The following is a 14,868-nucleotide window of genomic DNA, read 5'->3' as shown; positions in this document are numbered from 1 at the left end:
GAGGTCTGACAGAAGGAGGCTCAGGCCAGGTGCCCCGGGGACAGTTGTGCCCTACACAAATCAGATTGCCCTGTGGTTGGCCTTTGTAAAGATGGCAGGGTCCCAGGGATGGCTCTCAGACTGCTGGAGGATGGGGTGGGGGGGCGTCAGCAGGATTCCACTGACCACTCAACAATGACTTTTGAGGGCTGCCATGTGTCAGGTCCTATAGACACAGAGCTCCCAGCTCTTTGGTGAGTTCCCATCACTCACGGGTAGAAGGACCCGATGTCTTAAAATGCCTGCAAGTCCCTGAAAGATCTGGTGCTTGCTCTTTCTTTGGCCTGCTTGGCTAAGGGCACTCCAGCTGGCTTCCGGTATCTGTATCCAGCAGGGACAACCCCCCACCCCCGCCAGCTTTTTCTTTGCCTTTCAGATCCACCCCCCTCTGCCGTATTCCCAGGGGGCCCCTCCTGGTGAGCTTGCCACCATGGCCATGTGCCACAATTGGCACAGTAATATCGTCAAAGTCTCCAGCTCCAACCCCGCTGCAAAGGCTCACCTTATCTCCCCAGACAGCGGTGAGCAAAACAGACCCTGCCCAGCCCAGGGCCGGCACCTCTTCCCTGAGTGTCTATTGATTGCACTGAACAGGTTTGAAGAGGAAATATTTGGAGATGAGTAACAGATCAATTCTAGAGTAGAATTCAGCTTGTTCGAGGCATCAAGCTGTGCCCGCACCCCTTGGGGAGGTTGTGTCCTCTGTGCTCTTGAGGGGATCTTAGTAGAAGAGTAGGTTGGGCTTGGAGGAGAGATGGCCCAGTTTGCCAGCAATTCCAGCCATGGAGCAAAGTTTAAGAGCCTGTTAAGGGGTGGGAGAGGGGGACTGGAAAGACTATATCTGGTGAGTCCAGAGTTCGAACCCCAGTGCTGAAAGTTGACTCCTGTGACTTGGGGCAGTGTATTTGATCACTGAAAGATTCCGATTTCCATCTGTATAATGGGGGCGTGGACGCGTGCTCCTCAGATTTGCCGTGGGAGAGAGAAAAGGCGTGTGGGGGACTCGGCTCAATGCCTGGCACAGAACGAGCGCTCAGGAAGTGGCGGACATCGAGCTAGTCACTCGCTAGTGATGTTCTTTGGAATTAAAGGCTGTCGTTGGTGATCAGGGTAAAGCATTGTCTGGAGCAAAGACAGGCAACTTAAGACCACACCTCCCTCTTGCAGAATGACGGCTACACAGAAGTGTCTGTAGCTTCCCACCTTTTTTGTGCTTGACCTTAATCTCGTGTCCAGTCTGGACTAGCCCCGGCCAGAGCCCCTCACCCCCTCCCCTATATTCCACGGTTCCTTGCCCTTTCCTCAATATGAGGCCATCACCACAGGACATAATGGCCTGTTTACCAGACCTGGAGTTTCTTACTCATCTGCTAAATGTTTGCTGAATGAAGAAATGGAATGGAATAAATTGTGTTAGTGGGAGTGACCGTGGCGGGGGGGGGGTTTCTCCTACAAACTGTTCAAGTAGCTTTTCCTTTCCCCCCTCAGGTGTCTAGCAACCAATAGGCTTAAAGTAGGCCACAACGGGAAGGGGGGTGCTGTAGGGGAAATCCTACGGGCAGATTTTTCCTTATTGGGATTTTGCTCCATATGACAGGCACTTTCTGGTGAAAGGCGTCTGGAGCAGGGAGACTGGAAACGTGTGCACATTTCAAGCTTGAAGGACATCGAAACGTCCTTTAATCCATTTACAGTGCTCCCCACGAAAGCTGCCATTTTCCACGTGCACCGGGGCACTGGATCCCCCACGCGGCCCAAGGAGGAGGTTCAGTGAGAGCCCCATTTGGCTGGTAAGGCAGCCGAGGTCCCGAGGAGAGGAGTAATAAGGCGTGCGGGCACTGAACAAGGGTGTGAGACTCAGACTCAGACATCCCGTCTCCGAGGCCAGTACCCTCCCCCATGCTGGTTAGGATCCGGCGTCTTGTGGGTGATTGTACAGCACTGGGTCCAAGGATAAACAGGGAAAACAGGACTGACTCACTGAGACTCCCCGCAGCTCTGAGAATAACTCCCTGTGCAACCCCAAGCAAGTTGCTCTTCCTCTCTCTGCTGAAGAAGCAGCAGCCCACCGGCTGTAGGATAATAATAAATACCATTAGTAATAGTAGTAGCTAATGTACCTGCTGACGGGTTTCTAAGCGTGTTACGGGTGTTGCCTCCCTCAATCCTACAGGGTGGGTTAGGGCTAGTTAGGGGAAGGGGGGGACAGAGCATTGAAGGAAATAGATTAAGGAGAGCCATGGGGCTGCCCCAGGCATGGCGGAGTAGGGACCAGGCAGGGAGCCCAGAACACAGAGGGGCAAGGTGAGGCAGGGTGAGACGAGCAAGGGCTGGACCCTGCAGGGCTTGGGAAGCCCTGGGGTAAGGAGTGTGGTCTCTACCCCCACCCTCAGCCCCTGTACCACCTCTGCACACACGGTCCTTTCTCAAACTCAGATTAGAATTTATCTCCCTCTTTTTCTGATACTGGGAATTTCTGAAAGGTGAGGACTGGGTCTTACTTATTTATGTCTCCCCGGTGCTTAGCACACAATCAGGTATATACGAGTACTTCAGAAATGACTGTTAATCAAATGTCTAATATATTCAGGATTTAGGATGAACACACTCAATATTTAATAAGTAGATATTGGTACCTATAATGCAACCGACCTTATGAAGGCATTTCTGCTATAAAATAATACACGCATTCCGATAAAACTTTGCTTTCTAAAACATTCAAAGATCACAGCGCTCTGGGGGCCCATAGGGGGACAGCAGAGCACTCACAACCCACACAAGTCTGTACTGAAGCACAATCCTCGTGATGATACAAGCGTGGTTCAACGGGCATGCTGAATTTTGAATTTTGAATTTAAAAAAATCAGTAATCCGGGGCGCCTGGGTGGCTCAGTGGGTTAAGCCGCTGCCTTCAGCTCAGGTCATGATCTCAGGGTCCTGGGATCGAGTCCCGCATCGGGCTCTCTGCTGAGCAGGGAGCCTGCTTCCTCATCTCTCTCTCTCTCTGCCTGCCTCTCTGCCTACTTGTGATCTCTCTCTGTCAAATAAATAAATAAAATCTTTAAAAAAATAAAAATAAAAAAATCAGTAATCCAGGGCCTGAGTCGCTGCAGGGCTGGCTGTATTTTACAAAGGAAGAGGGGGACTTGATGGGAGGGGCTGGGGACTGGTCAAGGCTGGGGAGGCAGAAGGGGACGGATGCCTTTCCCAGAAGTTCTGGGTGGAAGGGCAGCTGCAGTCTTTGCCGCAGGGTAGTAGAGATGGGTGGGCTAGCCCATGGCCCTTGCACAATGACCTGCGAGAGCTGAGCAACAGGAGTTGCTAAGACAGAGCCCATGGCCACGCTGAGCTAAGAGGAGAGCGGCACAGGTGGGCATTTGCTGCACCCAGCTGTGTCCAGGTGCTCTGCATCCCGCTGCCATCACGTGGAGCAAACATGAATGGGCTGGCAACATTTCGCCCATGACCCTCTGTGACCTCCAGATTTGACCAACGTCATTCATTCCCCCATCTACCTATGTGAGCTCATCTGCCTTAGGGAAGCCAAGGCAGTGGAAGGAACGCTCTATCGTGTAATATGTGAGTAACTGATAAACCAGGCACCCCAGCTGGCCAGTTTCCATGGAGAAAGGGAACCGTCATATCCCCTGTGTGGGCTGTGGACCATTTTCCTCTTGATCCATGAGTCTCTTCCATAAATGCATTCAGTGAGCAGAGAGCCTCATAAGCCTGTGACGTCATCGCTGTCCCCACCAAGAGCAGCTGAGCTATCAGAGGACCTCAAACCCAAGCTACCCCAAAGCTGTGTGACCTCGGAAAAATCACTTAACCTCTCCATGCCTCATTTTCTTCACCTGAAAAATCGCACTGGTAACACTCCCCAAGTTCTTTAAAGGAGCGATTAGCTAATGGATGAAAAGCTCTTTCTAAACTCTAAAGGGCTTTACAGAGTATTGGCCTCTCTGCACGTCGGTGCCTGGGATACTAAGGTTCAGTGGTCCCCTGGGGACCTCTCCCGCTGGATGGGTAGTTCTAAGTACAGGGGGCCAGAGAGCTGGCCCTGGAATCCGCATTAATTAACCACTGGTATTAATGTAGAAGCTTGAATTCTCCTGCAGGAAGGAGGCCCAGAACCTTTAATTGGAACATTTTTGCTGGCCGCATGCAAGTGGGGAGGAGGGGAACCAGCCCGCTGTGTGCGATGCCCCCTCCCTGAGCGCTCTCTGGGATCCCGGGGACCCTCCTGCTGGGGAGCCTGAGGTCATCCACCCACCCCTGGCCCACTGCCCTTCCCTTGGCCCTCCCACCAAGCCCACCCCTTCGACCCCCTCATTCCACGCTCCTCCAAGATCACATCTCGGCGAGGAACACTGGCTTGCTTGGGAATCACACAAACATGGGCTTGGATCAGCTCTGCCACTTAATGGCCGTAAGACCACGATAGCCACATCGTAGCTTCTTGAACCTGTTTCCCCTCACCTGGAGAATGGGCTATGCCTGCCTCCCTGCCTGCCTGCCTGCCTTCTGTGGTTAGGGATGAATATTACTATCCCTCCCAAGATTGCCAAGGAGAACTCTGCAGACCTTAGTGTGCCCAGGAATCACCTAAGAAGCTTGTGGCAGAGGCAGGTTCCGACTCCGTAGGGTTGGGTGAGGCCTGAGACACTGTTCTTCCAGCAAGCTCCCGGGAAAGCGTCCCTTAGAAGAACAGCAGAGCAGGTGAATACAGTGCCCGGTGCGTGGTTACATGACCACAGGACGTATTGCGGAGAAGATTCTCCTCCCCAGCCCCCCACCGCCGGTCAAAAGGTTCTTCCTTGCAAATAGGCATAGATGAGCAGAGAATCCTCTGCTCACCGCAGAATTCTTAGGGAAACAAGAAAAAACAGGTTTTGCTTGGGAGGCAGGCTGGGTGTGGGGAGCGAGGAGCGCAGCCTCCACGCTCATCAGCACGCTGCCCCACGCGCACACGTGCGCTGCAGGTGGGCCTCTGCCGGCTACAGAAACCTCTAGAGCTCAGGCCTCAACTTGCCATGCTGGGAATGCAGCCTCCGAGCCGGGCACACGCCTTATTCCTCCGGCTACAGCTCTCCTGAGGAATTTTCAAAGCACACACAGGGTTCGCTTGGCAGGAGTCTCCCAGGATATAAATACGCATTTGGGGCTTTTGTTTTAAGGACTGCAGTATCTTTTGGACTTGAGGCCTGCGCACCGGGCTTTTCCCCTCACCTTCATCAAAATGGAACCACACACGGCCAGCCGCTGCTAGGACAGACCCCAGAGACTCCAGGAGAGCCGGAGTGAGGTGCGGGAGACACTCCCCACTCCGCCCCGTCTGATCCTGCTTTTGGTTTCCCTCTCCTGAAAGGCCTGCATCTCAGCGAGTTGCTGACTCACCCAGGGTGAGGGTCTTTCCCCTCCCCCCACCCTTCTCAGCATCACCGCAAAGCCCAGAGGTTTTGAGGTTGGTTTAATGAGCAGCTTCGTCCTTCCCATTTTCTTGCCTTTCCTATCCTTTCCCGTCCAGGCTCTCTGTCCCAGTCTCCAGGGGCCGCTGGGCTGCCTGGAAAGACCGTTGGATACCCAGTGGCTCTGCCCTGCTTTTAATATTGAGTTTCTCTTCTTTGTAGGTCTTGACACACCGACTGCTCTTGGAGTCAACATGTACCGAGATTCCCAGGATGTAAGCAATCCGGGACTGGTGAGTCACCACGTGTTGGCCAGAGGCTGGGCCTCCGTTGGATTTCAAGAAGGGAAAGGGAATGAGGACGGGGCGTGGGGCAGCCAGACCTGGAGCCTGTCTGGGGTGGGGACAGCTGGCTTTCATAGCTCGGACTCTCACTTCCCTCTAGATGGACCTAGAAATGGCGCAGTGCAGGGAACCCAGGTGTGAGTCCCTCGGAATTCACTGGGGCCCTGCTAGTCCCTCCCTAGAAGCAAACCGAGACTGTAGGTGCCTGGGTTTCCGTTCTCTGTTCACATGACAGCAGCTCAGATGGGCCATCCAGAGGGCCCGGGCTTGGAACTGTGTCCAGGGAACCTCTAACCAGGGCTAGGGAGATAATCTTAGAACAGAGAGGGAATAACCTGATTCACAGGTTTGTCACCCCCTGGCCCTGAAGAGACCTGACCAGTGAGAGGGGAGAAAGCCACCTTTGCGCATTTGCAGGGCTGTCGCTGAAGAATGGGCAGCTTTGGTCCAGCCTAAGGACGAATTCCTAACAAAAAAGGTACACCGAGGTGAAATAGGCATCAACTAGAAGTAGTGAGTTCCCTGTCACTAGGAGAATGCAAGTGTGGGTTGCAGAAGCATCAATGTTGAAGAAAGGAGCAGTCTGGACTGGGGCAGTGTCTTACAGACTGACTCTGTGGCCGGGATGCCCTGGAACCCCCAGGGGTAGTAGGGTGAGGGGTGGGGGGCTTGTGAGCGCGCACTCTCTCAGCATTGCCTGTTTGGTGGGGTTCTGCGGTAAAACTGTTTGGAAGTTGCTGGATGAGATGACCGTCGCGTCTTCCTAAGACCTGTTATCCGTCGGCCCCTGCTGTACCCGAGCTACCGTCAGACAGCCACACATATGACGGCACCTCACGGGTGTGATGGGATGGGCAACTCTCCAAGCACGGTGGCCATTTTGATTAGAGGCTCTGGGGAGCCCTGTCCCCTGCCAAGAAGACCACCAAAAGATTAACCAGCTAGTCCTCCCATCGAGAGCTTTGATCCAGGCCACACAGACCAGAAGAAAAAGCCACGGGGGCCGCTGTGGCAGGATTCCCCTAGTACCCTAGGCTGCGGGAGGACAGTGGGGGTGGCTTCCTAAGGGTGCCGGGGCTCTTTGGCAACACCAGTACCACAGACTCAAGCTAGCGTGAGAAGAATCGCTCCCCAGACCCAGGTGCGGAATTTGGGCTGGAGGGACACGCACTGTGGACGGGATGGTCTGAGGAATGAGCCCCCGGGCTTCCTTTGTGCTTTGTGACTGTGTCTTCTCACCCTGGGCCTGGGTCAGCAGCAGCTGTAAGTTTTTATCAAGGACCCCTGAGGACAGGGTGCTGTGGGAGGCTGGAGACAGGTTTTCTTTAAGAAACTGACAACACGGATGAGAATTTAGTTTGACATTTGACAGTCATTGTGCGTAGACTCTATTCAGCTGAGTCCTGAGCGCTGTGGAGGGCTGGCGGGGAGTGGGTGGGAGACAACGGATGAGAGGGGAAGGGAGGGCTGAGCAACACGTGTGAGCCATGCCTCTATGCTTTCTTGGCAAAGCTTTAAGCAGGAGTGGGGCTTTGAAGGCAGGGGCTGTGTCTTTGATTCACAGGACTTGGCACATAGTAGGTGCTCAGTAAGTCATCGTCAAATGACCAGAAAGGAAAGTGATGGGGAGGCGCCATGGGAGGTGATGGCTAGTTAAGAGGAGCAGGGCCCCTGTAGTCCATGGCCCCAGGTTCAAATCCTGCCTCTTCCACTAGCTGCAGGGTCGGGGGCCATGATCTTATATACTTCAGTCTTCTCGACTGATAGCAGGATTGTGATACCTACCACAGAGGGTGGCTGGGAGGAGTCTGTGAATCAACTCCTATCCAGCGGCTTGGCCCTGGGCCAGTACATAGTAAGTGCCCAATAAACAGGAGCCCTAGTCTTCTACATGAGGGACATGACCCTGGATGAAGGTTCAGTGTTGGGACAGCGTGAGGCAGAAGACAGAGCTCTTGACTGGGAGTCAGGAGCCCGGGCTTAACTGGGGTTTGGGGGGACAGGGAAGCGATTGCACCCCTGAGCCCACTTTGTAAAGTGGAGATGCTATGAGAAGATGTCTCCGTTTGTCCCAGCGCTTTCTCTGATGCGCCTTGTAATCCCGGCACCCAGCGGAAGGCAGGGGCTGCTCAGCCATTTATTACTTGCTGGGGGCCCTCCTGGAAAGTGGTCTGACTTCTCAGGACCTCCCTGTCCCCAAGTGAACTGAAAACCAGGGCAAGCCTCCTCCTCTTGCAAATGATCTTAACAACTTGAAAAGCACCGTACAGAAGAAAGATTCTGTTGATACAGATGGAAAATCATTTAAGAGCTGAGTTTGGGTGGCATGAACTTGAGCCTCACAGCCAGTGCCCCCTCCCCCATCCCCTCCTGAGTGAGGTCTGGCTGCCTCTTCAGCTGGGAGACGGATTCTCAGAACAATGCTTCAGTTATAAAAGGCGCCACACACCACACTGGGACTGGTAGCAGGGATCAGATAAAAATTGCACTTGCCTGAACTGGGTATAGCTAGCATCTGCGAAAGTCCAAGCCTCATACTCCACAAGTGCCCGTATTTGCCCTGCAGGCAGACCTAGAAGGATCTAGACGGCATTGCCGGGGGGGGCCCCTGGAGGATGGTATGGGTACACACCACTAAGAGACACCTGCGCAGCTTGGACTGCTGGAAAAGCAGGAGATAACACTAGGCAGGCAGGCTAAATGGGGACATACTGCCGGCCCATTCAAGTGGCCACCTCTGAAACCCTACCCCGGCTCTGGGGCCGGGGTACCTTCTCCCAGGGTGCGCTTCAGGCTGTTCGGGTTTGGGCCAAGTGCCAACAGGCCGAGCGAGCCCCGCGTCTCCAGCATGGGTCAAGGAGTGCCCGCTGCACAGGTGTGCATCCTGCAGGTGTGGGGAGCCCAGGACCCAAAGGAGAGAAGTGTGTGGAGAGGCAGGGTGATGGTGTTACAGGCGGGGTAGCATAGGGATCAGGGAACAGGAATTAAAACAGGATGGCAGGCAGTAAGCAACAGAGAAGGGGCAGTCAGGGACCTAACAAGAATAAAAACGCCAGGCACCTTTTATGGAGACCCAAGCATGTGCGTGTCTTAGTGACCGAGGATGACCCCTCCACCAGGGGCGCTAGAGAGCACAAAGCACGGGAGCGGCTAGGACGCATGCGTCAAGTGACCAAAAGTAAGTGTGGGCGAGGTTCCCCAGAGCTCCACACTCCAGGGGGAAACCCCCCATCCCTCCTGTGAAAGTTCAGCCCCTCGCTTTAACCTCCCTACAAGTAGGTGAGACCCAAGCCTGCTGGGGCGGCTCCCTCTCAGAGCCCGCTCGCACTCCCTTCTTGAGTATGTACTTTCCCTTTCAGTAAACTCTTTGCTGTTACTTTTTCTTTTAAAAAAATAAATTGCATTTGCATGAGACATTTATCAGGCATTAGCAGTAGACCTGGGCTATAGAATGAGCTCATCCACGGGCCTGCCTTTTGTCCCTGCCCATCATGCTGTGACCCTAGCTGGATTGTAGGACGGTAGTGTGAGCCAAAGCCATCTAGGGCCCAGGCACTGCCCGCCCCCCAGACCCGCCTTGCCTGCGGGCTGTTAAAAAATGTCTGACATTTTGGCAAGTGACCCCCACTTCACTGGTACCTTTAGTGGGAAGGGACCAGGGATGAAGGACCTTCCTGGGCAGCTTCAAAGGGGAAGCATTCAGAGGAAAGAAGTCCCAGTCCCTGGCTCTGTCATGGCTGCAGCTTCTCTCAGCTTCTGTGCTGCCTCTGTTTAGATGAGATACTGGGCTAGGGCAGGGATGGTAAATAGATTTCATCTTTTGGACTCCGATCAATTGCTTTTGTCTGCAGGGGCAGGGTGTTGTGAAGGAGTCTGGGGAATATCCAGGAAATGGTGTGCCACAATGGATTAGTGATGTCTGCTGAGGCAGCCGTGATGGGAGAGAGGACTTGTGGCATCCGGGCCAGTTCTTGGATCCCTGCAGAAAGCAGTTTCAAAAACCAGTCACTCGCTACCCCCATACTTTGGACTTTCCTATCAGCAGCCTTGTTTTGCATCAGAGAGGCAAAGCCTAGGCACAGCTTCATTAACCGGGACCACGTTAGAGCCAACCCAAGTAAGTGAGAAGTCTTCATTGTCGTGCGGCTGGATACAGGGGGCACTTTTCCCTTTGAATGGAATGGAATCCATTCAAAGTGAATGGAATCAAATGAGCTAGCAACTAGGTAACTGGCCCCAGTGCAGGGGACCACAGTGATCCATGCTTAGCAAGTCTGACCACACGACCGAGCGTGCCTGACCCATTCTAGGACGCGTACTCTGGGCGCTGACGATGGGTACGACCAAAACGCTAATGAAAGCGGGATGTTTTTGAGGTAGAAAATCATTCAATGGGCAGCTTGGCTTCTATTTCAAATTGCCAGAGAATTTGAATTAGACTTGGCTGCACTCGCTGGGAATAAGCTGTTTTTGCAGAATTATATGCACAAGATGAGACAAAACAGTCCAGAACTAGATTTTCCCTGAGTTTCTTGATCTGTAGAATGGGGAAATAATACACCCCACAGGGCTGTCCGGGAGAGTAAGTGAGACAAAAGGCGGAAGAGACCTCGCAGGCGATCTCGCTCCCAAAAAGATGGTCAAAACACTGCTATTCCTTCTCCCCCGTACCACCTCCTATCTATAGTCCCCCTGAAAGCATAGCTCTCTTCTTACAATATGTTCGAGAAAATGCTGTTACAGATAGATTTTTTTAAAATAGCACCATACTTTTCGAATGACTCCTGTTAGCTTTTCTCAGAGGCTCTTCCTTCTTATTCTCAATGATTTTTCAATGGGAGAGATCCCCTTAAACCTTCAACTTGAGTTACCCTTGGTCCTCTGGATGGAGTAGCGGATGTTCCCGGGGTCCTGAAGGGCATGTGTGTGAAGGCTTTCGTTGCACATCTGTCCAGAGGATGCCAAGCTACGCGGTGAGCAGACCATGTCCACATCTTCCCTTGGACTCAGCAATGTCAAAATCCAAACGCCACACCCAGTATAGGGAGAGTCGGGACAGCGAAGGTGGCCAAGTGTCAGATACGAAGTGATTGGAGTGGAGGCATGCCAAAGGAGGGCATCTACTTGTTAAAAATGGGTAAGAAATTTGAAATGGAACTCCCATTTCGGCCTTAGCCCCTGACAATCTTCAGGAGAAAGATGAAGTTCTCACTTGAGAAAGATGAAGTTCTCACTTAAGAAAGATGAAGGCCAATTAAATCTCCGAGGCAGGGAGAGGAACCCACATGGCTGGAGGAACAAGACCCCTGGTCACAGAAGCCAGTGGCTAGGGCGGAAGAGGGGCAGGCCTGGGAGGCTCAGGAGAGTTTGTAGGACTCCTGGCTTATGGGCTGAGTGGAGAGGTTCTAAGGGGGCAACAGAGCAGTGCACTCACACCCTTTCTCCTGGCCTCCTGGAGCGTCTGCCCCATCCTCTCTGGCCCTGGCCTGGACAACCTCATGCTTCTCTGTTGTCCTCTCTCCTGAGGCCTGGAGCGGAATGGTTCTGCAGCCCATGCCATGCTTCCCTGCCCAAGGATCCTCCTTTTCCCCACCCCAGGAGAAGGCCTGGCGAGCGAAAGATGAGTGGGTCCCTCCCTCTCCCTCTCCTTCCTCCTGAGCCTCCACTTCCTGTGTCATAACACTGCCAGGGTTCCCTCTCCTTGTCCTTGTCCAGCCTCATCTCATTGCTCCTGAGGATGGGGCCTGGAGTGCTGTGGGGGCTCGGTGGGGAGGGGAGCGGGGTCTTGAGGTCAGAGGGCATGGCCAGCATATGCTCCCCTGAGGAGCTAGCACCTGGAGGCCCCGAGCAGGCAGGAGTGTCCCCTCAGCACGTCCAGCAGCTTCCTCTGAGGCTCTTGTTCCTCCCCCTCTGGATTCCCATGGACCTTATGGCCCCAACTACGGGGTAGTTGTGACGACTGAGTTTATGGAATGTGCTTGCAGCGGGGACAGGCGCAGAGTCAGTACATCAAAATCGGTCAGTAAATCAGTGCAGAAATCAGTGTGTCCTGTGATCCCCAGATTGACACAAAGACTGTGAGCTTCCCAACCGCAGAAACAAAGTCCTTCATTCTGCCTGGGGGTGGGGGGGTGGGGGGGGAGTTGTTCTCCAGGAGGCTCTGGCCTAGAGCCTGAGGGAGGGGAAGGATTTCTGCGGATTGGGAAGTCGGGGAAGCGTGCCCAGAGGCGCAGAGGGAGAGGAAGTCTGGGACATTTGGAGGGTCCCGTTAGTCCCATGTTGGCTGGAGGAGGTAGAGCCTGATGGGGGAGCCCACGACTGTTGAGATGGGCCAGGTCAGATGAGTCAAAGCCCAGAGATCTCAGACGCCATGCTCAGGATTGGACTGCCTGGAGAAGTTTGAAACCAGGCAGGTGATGTGATGCGGCCTCCGGTTTAGAAATGGGATATGGTCATAGCGCAGAGGGTGAGCTGCAGGTAGGACAGAGCAAAGGCAGACACACAGACAGACAGATGCGGTTGGAAGGCAGCAGCGAGAGCTGGCCCTGGAGAGAAGGCATGGCCTGGGGTGGGGTTGGGGCAGTCACAGCAGGGGTAGAGCAATGGGAGTTGCCCCCAGGGTCCCATTCAGAGAAAGCATTGATTGACCTGGAACACAGAAAGTGAGGATAGGGGAGTCAAGAGGGAGCCCTCAGAGCCTGGCTTAGAAACCTGGGAGTGATCCTGCTGAGCTGGGGAGCGAACAGAGAGGGAGACCGTGCCAGGTGGTACACAAGTATTTGACGCACTTGGGGGTTGCCCAGAGACTGGGAGGCAGTGGAGAGCGATGGTGAAGCGGCTGGTCTCAGGGAGTCCCAACGGCAGGAATCCAAATCCTGACTCGGCCACTTACTAGCGGTGTGACCCTGGAGGGGTCATTTCCTTGTCCAGAGCCTCAGGGTCTTCATCTGTGTAATGGGGATCATGCAGTTCTTAGCTGCCTGAGAGGCTGTACAGGTCAGTGCAGGAGCATCAGGAGCTATGGCTGGCACAGAGTGAGTGCTCAGTAAGAGGATGCTTGCATGCCATTAGCAGCGGTCTTGCTGTTAGTTTCGGTGTCCGCATCATGCTGGAAATGTCCAACACGGGCATAGGCCATTTCAGGACAGGGTGGACTAATTCAGGAGTCATCCATATCTAAGTCTGTGGTTGTCACCCTGGTGGGGGTAGTCCTGGGGGAGGAAGAGAGAACCATCATCTGAGTTCTTCTCAAACTGTTCACCCTCCCCAACGGTGGCATACCCCCCACCCCGCCCTCGCTGTCCCATGAAAAATCAGCATGGGCAACTGTCACCATCACCAAAGGGCACGTGCCACATCCCTCCAGCTGACTGGGGAAGCGCGAAGATGGACAGACGGCTGACAGAGGGGCAAGGCAAGGCCACGGGGTGATTGCATTCTCTCTCAGGGACAGCTCAGAGCAGAAAACAGAACCTGGGGATGCTATCGGTATTTAAGAGGCAAGACCAGAAAAAAAAAAAAAAGTACTCATTTGGGAAACCAAGCTACCACTGTCCCAGGTGCCACCGATCTGAAATGTGCTCAGGCCTGCTGGACTAGATGTGAAGACCCCATCGGGGTGGTGTGCTTCTTACAGGTTCAGGTGTGAGTCCACATCACACTCCCATTCGGATGTGGGAGGGGCTCTTTGCTCCTTCCTCCAGCTCCTCTTGCTCCTGCTCCAGGAGAGATGGTGTCCCGCCTTCCCCTGTGTCTGTCTGACACCCCGCCCTACAGCCCTGCCCTCAACCCGGTTCTGTGGTCTTTCAGAGCCCAGACATCACTGGTCGAGGAAATGATAACAGTTGAAACTAGTAGGTAACAGTACTTAAGTGGGTATTTGATGATATTAGTCAGACTTATAGTTACAAGCTGGAGGTCTAATTCAAGCTGACGGAAGTCCAAAACAAAAAAGCAGTTCATGTAATTGAAAAGTCTGAGCTGGCCTGGCTTTGAGCCCAGCAGGACCTAAACCATGTCATCAGGCTTCGCTTCTCCCCATCCCGAGACTCCGATGTCTTCTGTGCAGGATTCGCCCAGCCAAAGATCCAGCAGCTTCTCTCGGCAACCCCCTTGGGAAGAGGGCTTGGCTTTGACGGCTGTCCCAGCAAGTGTCCTGGAATGGGGGGGTTCGGGTCGCATGTCTTACCCAGCGGAAGCCCAGGGTGGCTGGTTGAGCAGCGCTGGTGAGCACACACAGGAGGCTTCTCCTTTCTGTCACAAACGGTGTGTCAGTTCCCTCTTTCCCTTTGCTGTGATAACAAATACTTTGTGCCTGAAACCACATAAGCTTACAGTCCTGGAGGTCAGAAGTCCACAAGAGGTCTCACTGAGCTAAAATCAGGGTGTCAGCAAGATGCATGCCTTTCTGGAGGCTCTGGGGGTGAATTCCATGGCTTGCCTTTTCCAGCTTCTCGAAGCTTTCCTAATTCCTTAGTTCATGGCCTCTTCCATCTTCAAAGCCAGCAATGGCCAGTCGAGTTTCCCTCCTGCTGCATCACTCTGAAACTGATTCTTCTGCCCATCTTTTCAGCCTTTAACAACTCTTGCGATGCCTACCCAGATAATCCATGTACTCTCTTTATTTTAAAGTCAGCTGATTGGCAACCTTAATTCCTCTTTGCCATTTAAAGTAACACATTCACAGATTCTGGGGATTAGGGCTTGAGCCTCTCTGGAGCCTTCTTTTCTCTCCTGCCACCGTCATTGTTGTAACTGTTGTGACATCTGCCCAGCACTGGGCACGTCCAAGGCCATTTGCTAACCTCATAACCACCCAGAGGGAGGGTACAGCAAATATCCCCCACTTTACCAGAAGGACACTGAAGACCAAAAGGTTCATCATTTCCAAGGTCACAGACTCAGTAACAGTAGAGCCGGGACAGGATCACAGACCGACCAGACCGCAGAGTCTGGCTCCTTCCCGGGTCAGCTGGTGGAGGATGTCCAGAGTCTCAAAATGATAGAGCACAGAGATTGTTTTCAACGTCGTGGAGGTGGATGGCTGGGGTGGTGGGAAAGGGGTCTGGCGCCAGACC

At 53.6% G+C, this 14,868-nt stretch overlaps 1 protein-coding gene across 6 annotated transcripts in view; it reads left to right on the top strand.

Annotated features, from left to right (window-relative positions):
• ZHX2 (zinc fingers and homeoboxes 2) overlaps positions 1-14,868 on the top strand; it is a 156,065-nt gene that overhangs the window by 65,856 nt on the left and 75,341 nt on the right. For 3 of the 6 annotated variants that reach the window (XM_044245017.1, XM_044245018.1, XM_044245019.1), the window contains one exon: positions 5,670-5,740. The gene's annotated coding sequence lies outside the window, so the exon portion shown is untranslated. Of the gene's footprint in view, positions 1-5,221; positions 5,345-5,420; positions 5,442-5,482; positions 5,504-5,669; positions 5,741-14,868 lie in introns of those variants that run through there. The other 3 variants (XM_044245020.1, XM_044245021.1, XM_044245022.1) reach the window with 3 other exon arrangements.

The sequence above is a fragment of the Neovison vison genome, chromosome 4, assembly GCF_020171115.1.
Source record: "Neovison vison isolate M4711 chromosome 4, ASM_NN_V1, whole genome shotgun sequence".
NCBI lineage: Eukaryota > Metazoa > Chordata > Mammalia > Carnivora > Mustelidae > Neogale > Neogale vison.
Note: the sequence above shows the minus strand (reverse complement) of the source record. Positions and strands in the feature narration are given on the sequence as shown.